Genomic DNA, 16,793 nt, shown 5'->3' with positions numbered 1-16,793 from the left:
TTCACCTCAATTCACTGATATATTATACTTGAATCAGATTAAAATAACTTAGAATGCATTTTTGGACATCTATAACTCTTCATAAGTTGTTGTTAATATCACTGTGCAAAAAAAAAGGACCACAGAACAGACATAAAAACGTGTGCCCAAATTAGAGACATCTAAAGCCCTGCTGTGGTATTCATAGTTTTATCTTCAGTATTGTAGTGTTAATACACTTTTTGTACAATTGTTCCTCACTGCATATAAAAGACCATTAAAAGATTCATCAGTATTTTAAAAAATGCATAAGACCTATTTGAGGGTTACTGAGAGAAAATATATATTTACTTTGTCCTGATAATAATACAGAAGTCTTCTTAAGATAATTTATTGAAAAGGAAAGGAATATTTGTTTAGCATTTTTAACTTTACTGTATTAATACTTACACTATAAACTACAGATGTCTAAACAGTGAAAGAAGAAACCTACTGCTACCATTTGAATGATTCTTACAAAACGGTAGCAAAGAATCTTTTATATGGACTTTTCCAGGATAGCACATACCACAGAGTTTGATAATCCACACATAAAGACACTGACTGGGTGTGCGGAAAAAAGCACCTGATGGTTCATAATGAAGGATTAATTCTATGACCTATCACACTTCAGGTGAGCACTCTACCATAGAGCTACATTTTAGCCTATACGTGTATTAGTATTATAGTTCCCACTACAAATTTCAATTTGTGTAAGAGTTCAAAACTGTACATTTCATAAGCATTGTGCCAAATGGAACCTACCATTAGCTATAAATACTGCTGGACTGCTGATGGTCTGCAACAATATTAAGCAATACATGCAGCACTGGACTGAACACAACAGAACAATAATATCCGCGATCTCGCTTCCTGACAGCAATAAATTCCTCCACATTTCCTGCTATACCAAGACTCTTTGGCTCCTACTACATTATTACACCGGCATTCTAGGAAACTCAGAGACATGCAATACAATACAACATAGTTAACAGAACAAAGCCATGAGATACCACAGACCAGAGTTAACCATGCCTCTATCCCATGAATCTGGGATGCTATGCAGACTGTGTGATAGGTATATAACATCATAGCACCACACACTGAGATACCACAGACCAGAGTTAACCATGCCTCTATCCCATGAATCTGGGATGCTATGCAGACTGTGTGATAGGTATATAACATCATAGCACCACACGCTGAGATACCACAGACCAGACTTAACCATGTCACTATCCCATATATCCACTGGGATGTTATGTACACCTGTGTGTACAAGGTATACAACTCCATATGCACCACAGTGCACCGTGTACTAGATAAATCGCTGTGCACTAGATAAATCAGCGATGACAGCAATCTATGGGTTTCAGCATAGCTGAACAATTGTCCTGACACTTGCAGCATTCTGTCCTGGCCGACACAGCTGCACGATGAATCCCTCTGCAGATGAGTTGTGCAACACCATGTGTCACAGATTGCATGCATTGTAGATGTATTTTTAGTCCAGATTTCAATTAGCCACCAGCTAGATTAATATTTATGTACCACAGCTGGTATGCAGAGATTTCTGTATAATTAAAAGAGTTGAAATCATCCTTATTGATATCACAGATAGTGCTATACAAGTTTGTATTCAGTTTGGAATAACAGCTAGACCTTTTTGTTTGTATGCTCAAACTTGAACATGGCCTCATTATTGTAAAACACTAACGGCCTAATTTATGTGGCCTATTTTTCTTAGTATGTAGTTACATACATGTAATGGCAAAACTGGCTTTGTAAATATGGCCTTAACAGTGTAGCCATAGTTTTTTTTATTGTTTTAAAAGCACAGGCTCATGAAGGACCGACATGTATATTATATAAAATGTTAAAAGTTTGTTTTGGTTAATGACACCACTAGAGCACATTGATCAGCTATTGGATGTCAAAACATTTTTGTAATTTTGAACTGAACAGACAGCACATACCACAGCTTTTGATATATCAGTCGAGGGGCACTGGTTGGAAAGGGCCAAAATCCAATTAGAGAATGGGTGCACTGATGAGGTTTGATCCTGTGACCAAAGAACCTGAGCCAAGCGATTTACCAACTAAGCTAGATTCCACCCCCGAGAGTTCTGTCAAAGACAGGGAGAGTAGTTAATGTCTGGAATATTTGCTAAAGTCTCAAGTCTATAGATGTCCACATTCAGGTAGCTTTACGAACGAGATAATAATTGTGAGAAAACAAAAGAACAAACAACATAAAGCTATCAGCACTTGATTATCCATGCACCTTCTCCAACTTTGCAATAATAACAATGCACTAGCAGACATAAACAGAAGTATTTACAAAACTCACAGAAATCAGGAGACTAAAACAACAGAAAAAACCCAACAACACAGTCCTAACTGGCAATGGAAACGTAATTTAGATAATGTAATGTAGATGCAACCCAACTAGCCAGCAAAACTTGTGGAACCTGGCATTTACCATGAGATACAACACTGCTTCTTAGCAGAGATCAGTAAATCTCTTCTCCAACGGCAATTAGCTGTTTGGCCCGATTCCATCATGAAGAGTCTGTTATCTGTTTGTGTAAAAGGCTCAGACTGATAATGGAGAAGACACAGGGTAGGGGGAGAATGGCTGCATGTTGTCCAGTCAGCAAACACCTGAACAATAAACATTGTCATAATACATTAAGATACAGAGACCACCCAATGTACTGTTCAAACAGGTGAGACTTGATGCCAGAGAAACTAAATAAACTGCTTGTGTCAAAGCTGTGCTGACAACACACTAACAAGGTGGAAAACATTAATAATTAAGAGGTCTAAATCCAGGACCATTCATTTCAGAATTCATGATTTGTTTAATCAGAATAACAGAACTGTTAGCGTATCTAAGGTTGTATGAGACAAAAAGGAAAGGAATGACAAGGGGAAAACTCTAATGAAAGGAGAAAACTCCAATAAAAGGGGAAACACTAGCATAGGAGTTAAAACAAGGCCCATTTATTTTAGAGTCCAGGAATAATTGTTTATCAAAATAACAGAACCATTAGCATATACAAGTTGTGCAAAACAAAAATTAAATGAAAGGAATGACATGGGACCAGCTACGATGGTGTCGTGATTAAGCCATCGGACATAAGGCTGGTAGGTACTGGGTTCACAGCCCGGTACCGGCTTCCACCCAGAGCAACCCCTGCAATTAAGAAAATGTCAATGGCAAAAAAACATGCCATTGAAAAAAAAACCTGAATATAGTCCAAGGCAAAAAAGTGCTGTGGAGAATTAAAAACTACACGGCATTGCTGATTGCCGTGGGCAATTACAGGGGTTACAGAGCGAGTTTTAAAAACTACACGGCATTGCTGATTGCCGTGGGCAATTACAGGAGTTACAGAGCGAGTTTTAAAAACTACACAGCATTGCTGACTGCCGTGGGCAATTACAGGAGTTACAGAGCGAGTTTTAAAAACTACACGGCATTGCTGACTGCCGTGGGCAATTACAGGAGTTACAGAGCGAGTTTTAAAAACTACACGGCATTGCTGACTGCCGTGGGCAATTACAGGGTTACAGAGCGAGTTTTAAAAACTACACGGCATTGCTGACTGCCGTGGGCAATTACAGGAGTTACAGAGCGAGTTTTAAAAACTACACGGCATTGCTGACTGCCGTGGGCAATTACAGGAGTTACAGAGCGAGTTTTAAAAACTACACGGCATTGCTGACTGCCGTGGGCAATTACAGGGGTTACAGAGCGAGTTTTAAAAACTACACGGCATTGCTGACTGCCGTGGGCAATTACAGGGGTTACAGAGCGAGTTTTAAAAACTACACGGCATTGCTGACTGCCGTGGGCAATTACAGGAGTTACAGAGCGAGTTTTAAAAACTACACGGCATTGCTGACTGCCGTGGGCAATTACAGGAGTTACAGAGCGAGTTTTAAAAACTACACGGCATTGCTGACTGCCGTGGGCAATTACAGGGGTTACAGAGCGAGTTTTAAAAACTACACGGCATTGCTGACTGCCGTGGGCAATTACAGGGGTTACAGAGCGAGTTTTAAAAACTACACGGCATTGCTGACTGCCGTGGGCAATTACAGGAGTTACAGAGCGAGTTTTAAAAACTACACGGCATTGCTGACTGCCGTGGGCAATTACAGGGGTTACAGAGCGAGTTTTAAAAACTACACGGCATTGCTGACTGCCGTGGGCAATTACAGGGGTTACAGAGCGAGTTTTAAAAACTACACGGCATTGCTGACTGCCGTGGGCAATTACAGGGGTTACAGAGCGAGTTTTAAAAACTACACGGCATTGCTGACTGCCGTGGGCAATTACAGGGGTTACAGAGCGAGTTTTAAAAACTCAATTGGTAGGTGTAAGACCACTACACCCTCTTCTTTCTCACTAACCACTAACCCACTGTCCTGGACAGACACACCAGATAGCTGAGGTGTGTGCTTGAACCGTAATTGGATATAAGCACGAAAATAAGTTGAAATGAAATTAATGACATGGGCAACACAGTTAAAACAAGAGGGGAAAGGCCACATCACTGACTTCAATCTCACTATAAACCACTCACAACAAAGTAACCAGTAACTCACTGTCCTTGACAGGTAGGTAGGCCAGATAGCTGAGGTGGGGCCCTGGACAGTGTGCTTGAACATTAAGTGAATATAAGTATTCACATTAAGTGGTATCAACATGTTCTTACACCAAACAGATGTTCTACCTTTCTTAATCCCCATCGGCAGGCCCAATGGGGTATTTCTCATCCCAGCCAGTGCACCACGACTGGTATATCAAAGGCTGTGGTATGTGCTATCCTGTCTGTGGAATGGTGCATATAAGAAGAAGAAGTTTGTTTTATTTAACGACGCCGCTAGAGCACATTGATTTTTTATCTTATCATCGGCTATTGGACATCAAACATATGGTCATTCTGACACTGTTTTTAGAGGAAACCCGCTGTCGCCACATAGGCTACTCTTTTTACGACAGGCAGCAAGGGATCTTTTATTTGCGCTTCCCACAGGCAGGATAGCACAAACCATGGCCTTTGTTGAACCAGTTATGGATCACTGGTCGGTGCAAGTGGTTTACACCTACCCATTGAGCCTTGCGGAGCACTCACTCAGGGTTTGGAGTCGGTATCTGGATTAAAAATTCCATGCCTCGACTGGGATCCGAACCCAGTACCTACCAGCCTGTAGACCGATGGCCTGCCACGACGCCACCAAGGCCGGTGGTGCATATAAAGTCCCTTGCTGCATTAGGAAAAGTGTAGCAGGTTTCCTCTGATGCCCTAATCACCTAATGTTTGACATCCAATAGACAATGATTAATTAATCAATGTGCTCCAGTTAAAAAAAAAGAAAAAAAAGAAGATTTTTTTCCTCACATGGATGCTAAAGACAAAATGCACTGATTTGACAATATATCTTGTGCGTGCCCAGGACAGCGTGCTTGAATCTTAAGTAGCTATATTAAACACACACACACACACACACACACACACACACACACACAAAAAGTATAAACATGCTGTTACACCAAACAGATGTTGTACTTTTCCTAATGCATGTTATTTTGTTTTGCACATGGATGCTGAAGACAAAATGCATTGTTTGTGTCAAGGCTATACTATAGACAATACATCAGCGGGATGCCTGCCATCTGGAATCAGAGGAAACATATGCTTTTAAAACACTCAGCATTTGTGACTGTGTTCCAAACAAAAACCCTTGTGGAGTCGCTGGATGCTGTCCAATAGTTGGGTGGTTACATAACCCATCTCCTGTTGTTCTGTGGCACCGTGGCACAGTGGCCGCCAATACAAGCTGTATAAAGGGCATATCATTTATGCAATATTAGAACAGAATTATTCCTGCATATTTATTCCAATACATGCTGAGGTCTTTGGGATGAAAAATACCAAACCCTGTGGGTATGCATTTATGTAGCAAAGTGTCTAGGTTTGCATCAGTGGTTAAATAGGTGTCCAACTGCAAGACAATTACTGAAATTGTATTATGACAGATATTGAATTGCAAATGCTGTACTAGTTGTGTATATATAAAGACATTCTCCAAATACACAGGATTGTTAACTATAATTAACGCCATGAACTAATAATTACATTAGCAAATAACTGCAAGTACAATAATATGTGTCGTGCACTGTCATCCTCAAGAAAGAAAGAGGATAGTTACTTCAACAACACCTCAGCACACACTTTGGAGATTTGCAGAAGAAAGGAATGTTTGTTTAATAACACCTCTGTACATTTGTATTGGTCCTCTTTGGTGTCTAACATACGATTATTGTGACACTTGGTTTAGATAGCTAGAAAAGAAACTGGCTGCTGCCACAAAGGCTACTGCTACAAAATATTTAATCCCAAGACAGAACAGCACATATCATGACCTTTGATACATCAGTCTTTGGGTATTGGATGAGATGGGAAAATGGTGGGTCCACCAAGGATGTTCAGTCCTACCACCCATCAACCTATCTCTATAAACCTCCTGCCTATCAATATACTACCTATCAATCGACCACCCACTGACCTATATCCCATGAGCCCACCGACCATCAACAAACCACACATCAACTTGTCATCCATCAACGTGCCACCTATCAACCTACTGTCAATCAACCTACCACTTGGTAAAATAACATCAATTCGATCAACCTACCACTTGGTAAAATCATCAAACCTACCACTTGGTAAAATAACATCAATTCGATCAACCTACCACTTGGTAAAATAACATCAGCTTGTTTATTTACAATGTGATAAAATTAACTTAATAAAGTATTCTCTTTTTTTTCACAATGCAATATTTTTTAATAATGCAGACGTCCTTATCTTTTGTTGACAAGGATACAAGCATTACACAAGTATGGATGTTATGCAAATAAAGGTTTTGTCATTCGATTTTAAATTTTCCGCTAATGCCATGCAAAACCCTTGTTACATGATTATACCGACGCCGGTCGGCCACAATACACTCTGAAACAAGCATTCTATTTTAAATGCATCAAAAATCGGCATTACTCATGACATTAAAGCCATTTTGTAGCAGCCGGCTTGAAAGCATGGGATTAAATGACTGAACTACAAAACATGCATGAGAGTTTAAAATTGATTGCTTCCAATATGGGTGCTAACACAGGGTCTTACAAAGTAATTGTTGTATTATTGAGCAACAATGGCGCTCGTCGATTGTTAAGGCTGAACTCGAGTCATATTCACGACTGTATTGAGAAGAAATCAATATGAAAACAGCAGATGGAAGGAAACACATTTACAATATTAGCCTGTCAATTGAAAACTTTACCTTCTTACAATGATTCATGGGGAACACAATTTTACCATAAACGTGTTCCGCTTAAACAAAATCCTGCTTTGTCTGTGTGTGTGTCTTTGTGTCTCTCTCTGTGTGCTTGTCTGTCTGTCCATCTGTCTGTATATGAGTGTGCATTATCAGCATATGTGACAGAGACGAGAGGCATGTTCATGCATATCATGTACATTGATTTATGGTAAATATGAACAGATAACTTATTGGTCAATTGGATGGATAGATGGGTAGGTAGGTGGGTTGATGGATAGATGGATGGATGTATAAGCATGTTTTGCTTAATCAAAATCCTGCTTTGTGTGCGTGTCTCTGTGTGTGCTTATCTGTCATCAGCTGGATGGATAAATTGTTGGATAGATGGGTGGGTGGGGGTAGATGGATGGAATATTGATGGATGGATGGATGGGTGGGTGGACGGTGGGTGGGTGGACGGACGGACGGATGGATGGATGGATAAGTGTTTTGATTGGTAGGTTGGATCACGGATGAACAAACAAATACATTTCAAACACTATATGGCTATATAAGAAAACTTGTTTTAAGCTGAAGTCATTTGACAACAGCTAAAACATTCATACCAGTGATTAAAATAAGTTGTTTTACACTTACAACTCCAACATCACACCACCTAAAGCAGCATTCAATCAGTTCTGGAAGATCCATGAATACAAAATGCTCACAGGAGAACTCTGATCAATAACAAACTAACAAGCAATTAGTCTGAGCCAGTCAGGTAGATTGTTTGGACACAGGTGTACAACAACAAACCACACAAGCAACACTCACCCAGCCACAGCACCACAACCAGCCCAGCCCCATACATCCCGTTCTTAACAAGCACCATTCACCAACATCTCCCGTCAGACCCTGTTATACTCCAGTGTTCAAATACAACTTCACCAACATCCTCAACTTGTCAAAATATTTGCATTACATATGAAGCTAGCAGCTTCCAAGGACTGGCTAAATAAAAACATCTGTCATAACACGGTGCAACTTGTAGCCATTCCTGGATTAATGGGTGAGAAGTCCTTGTGCAGACTGCACCCAGACTTATTAAAACAAGATGATAGACACTATAGCTAGCTGATTTTTGCATATTCTATAGAAATTCTGTTAGGGCTTCTTTTTTTTGTGTGTGGTTTTTTGGTGTGGCATGGGTGCAGTGCCAGTGTTGTGCAGGTGCTGTTGTGGGCATGGAATGCGAAAAAATGGCTGCATTTAAAAAAAATTAAAATTCTAAGGTTATTAACCGAAGTGTTTCCATATCAGCTGCTACACAAAGTAAAGCTTGTTTTTTTAAATGACACCACTAGAGCACATTGATATATTAATCATCGGCTATTGGATGTCAAACATTTGGTAATTCTGACTCGTAGTCAGTAAAGGAAACCCGCTACATTTTTTTAATGCAGCAAGGGAACTTTTATATGCCCTTTACCATAGACAGGAAAACACATACCACGGCTTTTGACCAGTTGTGGTGCACTGGTTGAAACGAGAAAAACCCCAATCAGTTCCAGGAATGCACTGAGGTAATTCGATCCTGCGACGCAAGCACATCAAGCGAGCACTCAACCGACTGAGCTAAATCCCGTCCCTGCTGCTACACAAAGGTTACTACTAGGTAAACAGTCGGTATTCTATTTGCACTTTCAGTACAGTACAGCAAAATACTCTTAAAACAAACCACAAGGGACCATGATAGTTAGTAAGGGACATTGATAGTTAGCAAGGGACACTGATAGTTAGTAAGGGACATTGATAGCTAGTAAGGGACAATGATAGTTAGTAAGGGACAATGATAGTTAGTACGGGACAATGATAGTTAGTACGGGACAATGATAGTTAGTACGGGACAATGATAGTTACTAAGGGACCATGATAGTTAGTAAGGGACAATGATAGTTAGTAAGGGACCATGATAGTTAGTAAGGGACAATGATAGTTAGTAAGGGACAATGATAGTTAGTAAGGGACCATGATAGTTAGTAAGGGACAATGATAGTTAGTTTGTTATAGCTGTAGTTCATTGTACACATCTGCATAAGTTGGTTATTAATGTATAGGGAGATAAAACGGGACTTTACGATCAGTTCGTTCTATGCAGTACTTCGTTCTAAGCATGTTCGTTATACCCCGGTATACTTTTCTGTACATACCACGATTATTGATGTACCAGTTGGGGTACTGGTTATAAGCAGCCACCAAAATGGTCTTCTTAGACAAGTGACTGCTTAATACAGGTCAGTTTATACTGCATTAAGATGCTTTGAAAGTATCAAAATGTGGTCTTATCAACACAGATGGCTGCTTAAAGCAGGTGGTCGCTAGAGCAGGTTTGACTGCTTTTATATTTATATACACACATTTGTCACAATTGTTTTAACAGGTGGTTATTTAAAAAAGGTGACTCTATAATACAGGTTCAAACACTTACTTGTTTCTCCATGTAATCATATTTTCACCCATTTTATTATTTATTTATTTTTTGTAGACACGAAAATATGGTTCTGAAATTATAACATTATCTCGTTTAACACTGCCGATGTCTTGACACACAATCCTACCAGTTACAAAAAGACGGAAACAGATCTTCTCTAAATATCACAGTGAAAAGTGGTTGAAAGCAAAAAAAACCAACCTTATCTCCCACGCACAGCTATTAAAAGAAAACAAAAAATCTCCGATGTTGTGATTTAGCCGTATGTTCGAGTTCCAGCATAACACATGTGTTACCGATGCTAGTGAACCGAAGAGCCGGCTTTTCCGGTTCTATGATAGGAACTACTTGTTCCGTCTCTCTTGAATGAGCCAAATTAAAACATGACTATTCCCACTGAGACCTATCTCATATGTAACATTCGAAAAAAAATAAACAAATGGGTCGTAAAAGAAAAAAATCCAGTCTGTTATGAAAGTAATACAAAACAGTTATTTGTTTTCAAGTACATGGAAATGAGATTTGCATATATACTAATTTGTATGATTTTCTTAAAATATTATACTTAGCAAAAGCACATTGATGAATTAAACATTGACTGTTGAATGTCAAACATTTGGTAATCAAACATTTGATAATTCTGACATCAGAGGAAACCCGCTAAATGTTTCTTACATTATACTTTGCAAGAATGGTGCTTAATATACAAGTATATATTGTAAAACAAGCTTTAAGAAGCTACTCCTAATAAACAGCCATCTATTTTAAAGTCCTTGGAATGTTATTTATATATTCTAACCCTATAAGATGTAACACTTTATACATAGAACAGCAAGATATATGCACAGTCAAACCTGTTAAAGGCAGGCACCTCTGGTAAACAGCCATCTGGTTTCAAAGACAATTGTTCATTTATCTGATACAAAATGAACTATTCTATACAGTTGGTTTTGTTAAGAGACCACTTTTTAATACAGTTTTAGATGGTTCTCATTACACACTGTATGTTATCTGTTCAAAACATTACAGTCGAACAAGTCCAGCTGTTGTATCAACATATTACCTAATACAAATCAAAACTGTGTTTATTACTTTGTTTTAAACACGGAATGTAACATAACAGATAAAATCTATCAGCAGGAAAAAAAAGAAGAAAAAAAAAAGAAGAAATTTACACAGAAAAAATAAAGTATAATATTCGGTTTGGTTTTTGTATTTTTCTTCAAAATATACGGCTACATTCTGTTTGTGAATGATCAGAAGTTCACACTGTGTACAGAATAGCCACCAGATAATGAAAAGATCTGGTAAAAATAACAACTCCACCTACTAAGAAAGCAGCTCTAGATTTAAAAAGATATCTTAATAACAAAACTAAAATATTCATACTTTGTAGAAGAAAAAAAAATCCAATAAAAAAGATATCCCCCAAAAAATGTACATATAACAGCAAGGAGTTAAAATGATTAATCAAAATTGAAACAGCGAAGAGTTAAAATGATGTATCAAAACCGAAAGAGCAAGGAGTTAAAACGATATATATATCAAAATGAAACATCAAAATGAAACAGCAACGAGTTAAAACGCTGTATCAACAAATCAGCAAGGAGTTAAAATAAAGGAATCAAAAAACAAAACAGCAAGGAGTTAAAAAAGATGTATGAAAAACTAATAAAACTCACGCTGTGGTACTAACTGTCGAGATGGCCACAACAGCTAGGCAATGCTGTAATTAACAAGCGATGGAAATCCGGCCTCTTGATAAAATCCATGCCAAAGCAATTCCCCTGGACTGGTGGAAATACAGTGAACATCACTTCATTCTACCATAATGATGAATGAAACGAGAGGTTCGGCTATATAGCTCTGGTGTAACGCGGCCAAATAGATTCAGACATGTGACCTGCTGTTAACAATTTTGTGCATCCCAGTTTCCTTTTCATGTACCTGGACAGACATTCAGGATTTGAACCCCGATCGTCACTCATTGTTCGTGGACCAATAAATTCTCCCACTTACAATAAGTGAATTGCACATGGCAGGAGGATTATGTATTCACGGTACAAAGGCCAGGACGACAACAATGGACTAATCGGTGAAAGCATGCAATGACCACTAAATTTTTAAACAGTTTCAAATTGTCATTGGTGCAGACATTTCCTCAAGAGGGAGAAAAAACAGAAATACAAAATGTACAAAACGAAGACCCAAGCTTTTCATTCGTTCTGACCACGTATGGCTAGGGAATTCACTAGCATGTAATAGATTATTGACAAGAGAACAGAATCATTAGTCAAATATTCCTTTTTTCTCTCTTTCTTTCTTTAATGTTCTCCAGATGAATTATACATGCTACTTTTGTTACATTCAAATATTTAGGAAATTCAGCAAATATTTATGTTTTATTATTAATAAGTTTTTTCTTATTTGACATATTTGACAATTCAGCAAGTATTAATTATTTGTTATTAATAAGTATTTTGGTATTATTTCTTCTAATGGTTTGATTTTAATTATACATACTGCCTTGTAACATTTCAATACATGACTTTTGAAAGTCAACTAGTATTATTTATTATTAATAAATTCTTTTAGGGACCAATGTAAAGGATACGATTTCAAAGAAAAAGGCTTTTCAGTGCAATAGTTTAATAAAGGTCAACAGGAGTTGTTGTATTTTTCAAGGGAGGAGAATCTATTAAATTTTAAAACATATGGTTACCTTCATCCCAAAACCACCAGCTGGCCAAGATGTTAAATTTCCCATACTAAAAAGACAAAAAATTAATTAACTAAATTTTCTTTTCAACTTTGGGGTGGGGATAGAGGTTGGGGTGGAGGCGAGGGTGGGGGTGGAGACGAGGGTTGGGTTGGAGGTGAGGGTGAGGATGGAGATGAGGGCTGGGGTTGGAGGTGAGGGTGGGGGTGGTGCACTTCCAGCACCCTCCCATTTGGTTCATGTCTGATTAGTAGGTACTGTATGTTTATCTTCAGTAACACTGCACATAAAAGCAAAATAACAAAAAACATGTTATTTTTTTATTATTATTATAAGCAATCTGTCACGCACAGACTTCAAGGATTGTTCAGAGAAAAACCACAAGAAGCTGAATTTACAAAACCCTATTTTTCTTAAATGCAGGTGTTTAAGCATTGTAAATACACAATAGTTATATACATGTAAGTAAAAAAAACAACAACCAGGATTTGTAAACTCAGCCCTAGCTGTTTTAAGTGCACTTTTCTCATAAAGATTGCCCAGTATTTCTATTCACAGTAATACTACAGATAAAACCAAAGCGAACAGAAACCACAAATGTCGAGTTTTCTCAAGCCCATTAAACAAAAGGTGTGCTCTCTCAGTGTGACTTGGAAGAAACTGCGGTTAGTGTCTCCTTCCATTATACACTTGTCACAGGAAATAACTAATTATCATTTCCACTCCTTAAATTTGCAACTTTACCCTGTGAAACAAAAATCATCATAATGCAGACATTCACACTGTGATAAAAGTTAATCGAGTGTGACCATTTTAAATGATTAATATAAGTCCCACAGTGTGACAATGGTCTTATGTACAGCTAAATAATAGTAATATGTTTTGTTAAAACAATAAATTAATGGATGGATGAATGAATGAATGAATGAATGAATGAATGAATGAATGAATGAATGAATGAATGAATGAATGAATGAATGAATGAATGAATGAATGAATGAATGGATGGATGAATGAACAAACGAATGAACCAAGGAATGAATGAAAGATTGAACGAAGGAATGAATGAATGAATGAATGTGAATGAATGAATAAATGAATGAATGAATAAAAGACCGAATGAATGTTTAATGACACCCAGTGCAAAATAAATGCACTAACTTAATTAATGCTAGGTTTTAACAGATTATAGCCATGTTTCTATCTTTTGCAAATTTTACCCAGTACAAGTGCATAATAACAGACAGAGATTGAAAAAGGGTTGCTTGCTCCTTTTCTCCATTAAATTCACTCTAAAAATGTCATACATTACAGCAACATCAGAATATATCCTTATCTAATGAACTCCAAGGAGAATAATTAAAATACTGTAATTAAACAAACTTAATTAAACATACATTAAAGCAAACATCAAACTATATTCTTATCTACTAAACTCCAAGTAGAATATAATTAAAATATTGTAATTAAACAAACTTAATTAAACATACATTACAGCAACATCAAAATGTATCCTTATCTAATGAACGCCTAGTAGAATAATTAAAATACTAGTAGTGTAATTAAACAAACCTAATTAAAACTAATGAGTAGTTTGGCCAGTGAAGTCTTATTTATCTTACATGGGACAGAAAGTAAATAAGAAAGTTATAGGAAATGAAAACCCACAAACACCCACTAAGATTGAAAAAGAAAGAAATGTTTTATTTAATGATGCACTCAACACATTTTATTTACGGTTATATGGCGTCAGACATATGGTTAAGGACCACACAGATTTTGAGATGAAACCCGCTGTCGCCACTACATGGGCTACTCTTCCGATTAGCAGCAAGGGATCTTTTATTTGCGCTTCCCACAGGCAGGATAGCACAAACCATGGCCTTTGTTGAACCAGTTATGGATCACTGGTCGGTTTAAGTGGTTTACACCTACCCATTGAGCCTTGCGGAGCACTCACTCAGGGTTTGGAGTCGGTATCTCGATTAAAAATCCCATGCCTCGACTGGGATCCGAACCCAGTACCTACCAGCCTGTAGACCGATGGCCTGCCACGACGCCACCGAGGCCGGTCACTAAGATTGAAAGTCCCCAAAGTTAACACAATGTCCTTATAATCTATTTAAGTTAAATGTCATGAAGCCTAATATGTTTTTTAGGATAATTTTGAGAGCCCATTTTAACAGTTTCTAAGATAAAACACATCTTTTAATACTATTTCAGTTTAGTTCGAGCACCTGCAGTGTAATTTGCTTCTACCACAATTTCTAAAGCCTATTTCTATAGCATGTAAGACAAAATACATCTTTTAATACTATTTCAGTTTAGATCACCTGCAGTGTAATTTGCCATTTCTAAAGCCTATTTCTATAGCATATATTATAAGACAAAACACAGCTTTTAATACTATTTCAGTATATATTTAGATATCATAGACTATTTAGTTAGATGTCATATAAATATGATAAATAAATTAACTTCTACAATAAAAAAAAATTAAAAGAATAAATAGGAACAAGAGTAAAGTAACAGCAGCTACAATCATCACAATTGTCGCATATCTGATATATACATTTCACACTTCTTCTTCTTGTACATTATTCTGTTAACCTATTGTTCACAGCAATGAACTACATACAACACAATGATCCACTTCACGGAAATACACACCGCAAAGAAAGGAGAAAACACAAACAACATAGATATCTAAACATATATACAGAACACTCACCGCAAACCGCATTGATTCTGCTATCACGTCGCCCGTTATTTGTAAATCCATTTACCAATTTACTCCATTATCGGTCATTCAACAGACATTTACACTCCACTTCTACAAGACATCCGATTCCAAAACTGTATAAGTCCCAACAAACGAACAAACATAAAGAAAGATACATATATACATATATATATATATATATGTATATATGTATATATATATATATATATGCACACACAATCTTATTATCTTTCTCTTCAGCAGAAAAATGTAATAAGCACCAACGACATACACAGTCTATTTTGTTTCTCTTCTCCACAACGACAGAAATGTAAGCACCACCAATTTACAAGTGCTGGCAACAAGCTCACATGGATCCCTGAGCCTTGAAGCCAAAACTATTCACACTGGCACTAACTATACTGCAGTGAGCTCAGAGCGGAGAGCCACATAGCAGTTACAGCTTTCAAGTTGTGTGGAGAGAGCAAGAGAGAGAGAGAAACACACACAGAAACTCATAGCAAATGACGGACTGCACAGCTCCACAGCCTGTGCCACACTGAGGAAAGATCTATGGAAGTGGCCACACTGTGGATGGATGGAAGGAAGCCCGGGATCCCTGCGTGACAGGCTCCTCCGTTCACATAGGCCAGCCGATTATCGCAGTGTCTCGGGAAGCCCTGCCTCCAGTGCAAGCCGGCAAGGCCCCTTAATGGTTGTAGCATCAATGTATCAATTAATTGACCATCGATAAAGCTAGCTATATTGTATTGACTGGACCCCCTCTCCGTACAGTGGTGGTATGTAATTCCTGGGCTGTGGTCATCACAGCAATACAACTTGATTCAAAGTGTTTAATACAGTAAGTCAAGTGAAATGTTGAAAGGAAAAGGAAATGACGGTGTTTAATGACACCTCAGCACATTTTAAACAATGGGTAGTGTCAATGTATCAATTAATTGACCACCAAAAAAAGCTAGCTACATATATACCCTCTCTCCACACAGTTGTGATGTAATTTCTGGGATGTGGTCATCACAACAAATATAACTTGATTCACAGTGTTGAATACAGTAGTTCAAGTGAAATGTTGAAAGGAAAAATAAAGGAATGTTTGTTTAATGACACCTCAGCACATTTTAAATTATGGGTAGCGTCAATGTATCCATTAATTGACCACCAATAAAGCTAGCTACATATATACCCTCTCTCCACACAGTTGTGATGTAATTCCTGGGTTGTGGTCATCACCACAATATAACTTGATTCACAGTGTTGAATACAGTATATTAAGTGAAATGTTGTAAGGAAAAGGAAAGGAAGGACATTTTGTTTTATGACACCTCAGCACATTTTAAATTATGGGTAGCGTCAATGTATCAATTAACTGACTGCCAATAAAGCAACACGAACCCTCTCCATACAGTGGTGGTGCAATTCCTGGGATTTGAAAGAATCATGAAAACATTCAATAAATAGCAAACCACAATCTTTGCCACTCTAAACATGTT

General features: G+C 37.7%; 1 protein-coding gene across 6 annotated transcripts in view; it reads right to left on the bottom strand.

Moving 5' to 3' along the window:
• LOC121369071 (plexin-B-like) overlaps positions 1-16,793 on the bottom strand; it is a 404,054-nt gene that overhangs the window by 89,931 nt on the left and 297,330 nt on the right. Inside the window, exon 1 of one of the 6 annotated variants that reach the window (XM_041493906.1) lies at positions 15,292-15,811. The exons of the other annotated variants lie outside the window; for them this stretch is intronic. The gene's annotated coding sequence lies outside the window, so the exon portion shown is untranslated. Of the gene's footprint in view, positions 1-15,291; positions 15,812-16,793 lie in introns of those variants that run through there. 6 annotated transcript variants of the gene reach the window in all.

Source organism: Gigantopelta aegis, chromosome 3 (assembly GCF_016097555.1).
Source record: "Gigantopelta aegis isolate Gae_Host chromosome 3, Gae_host_genome, whole genome shotgun sequence".
In the NCBI taxonomy this organism is placed as follows: Eukaryota; Metazoa; Mollusca; class Gastropoda; order Neomphalida; family Peltospiridae; genus Gigantopelta; species Gigantopelta aegis.
This window is presented reverse-complemented; position numbering and strand designations above follow the sequence as displayed.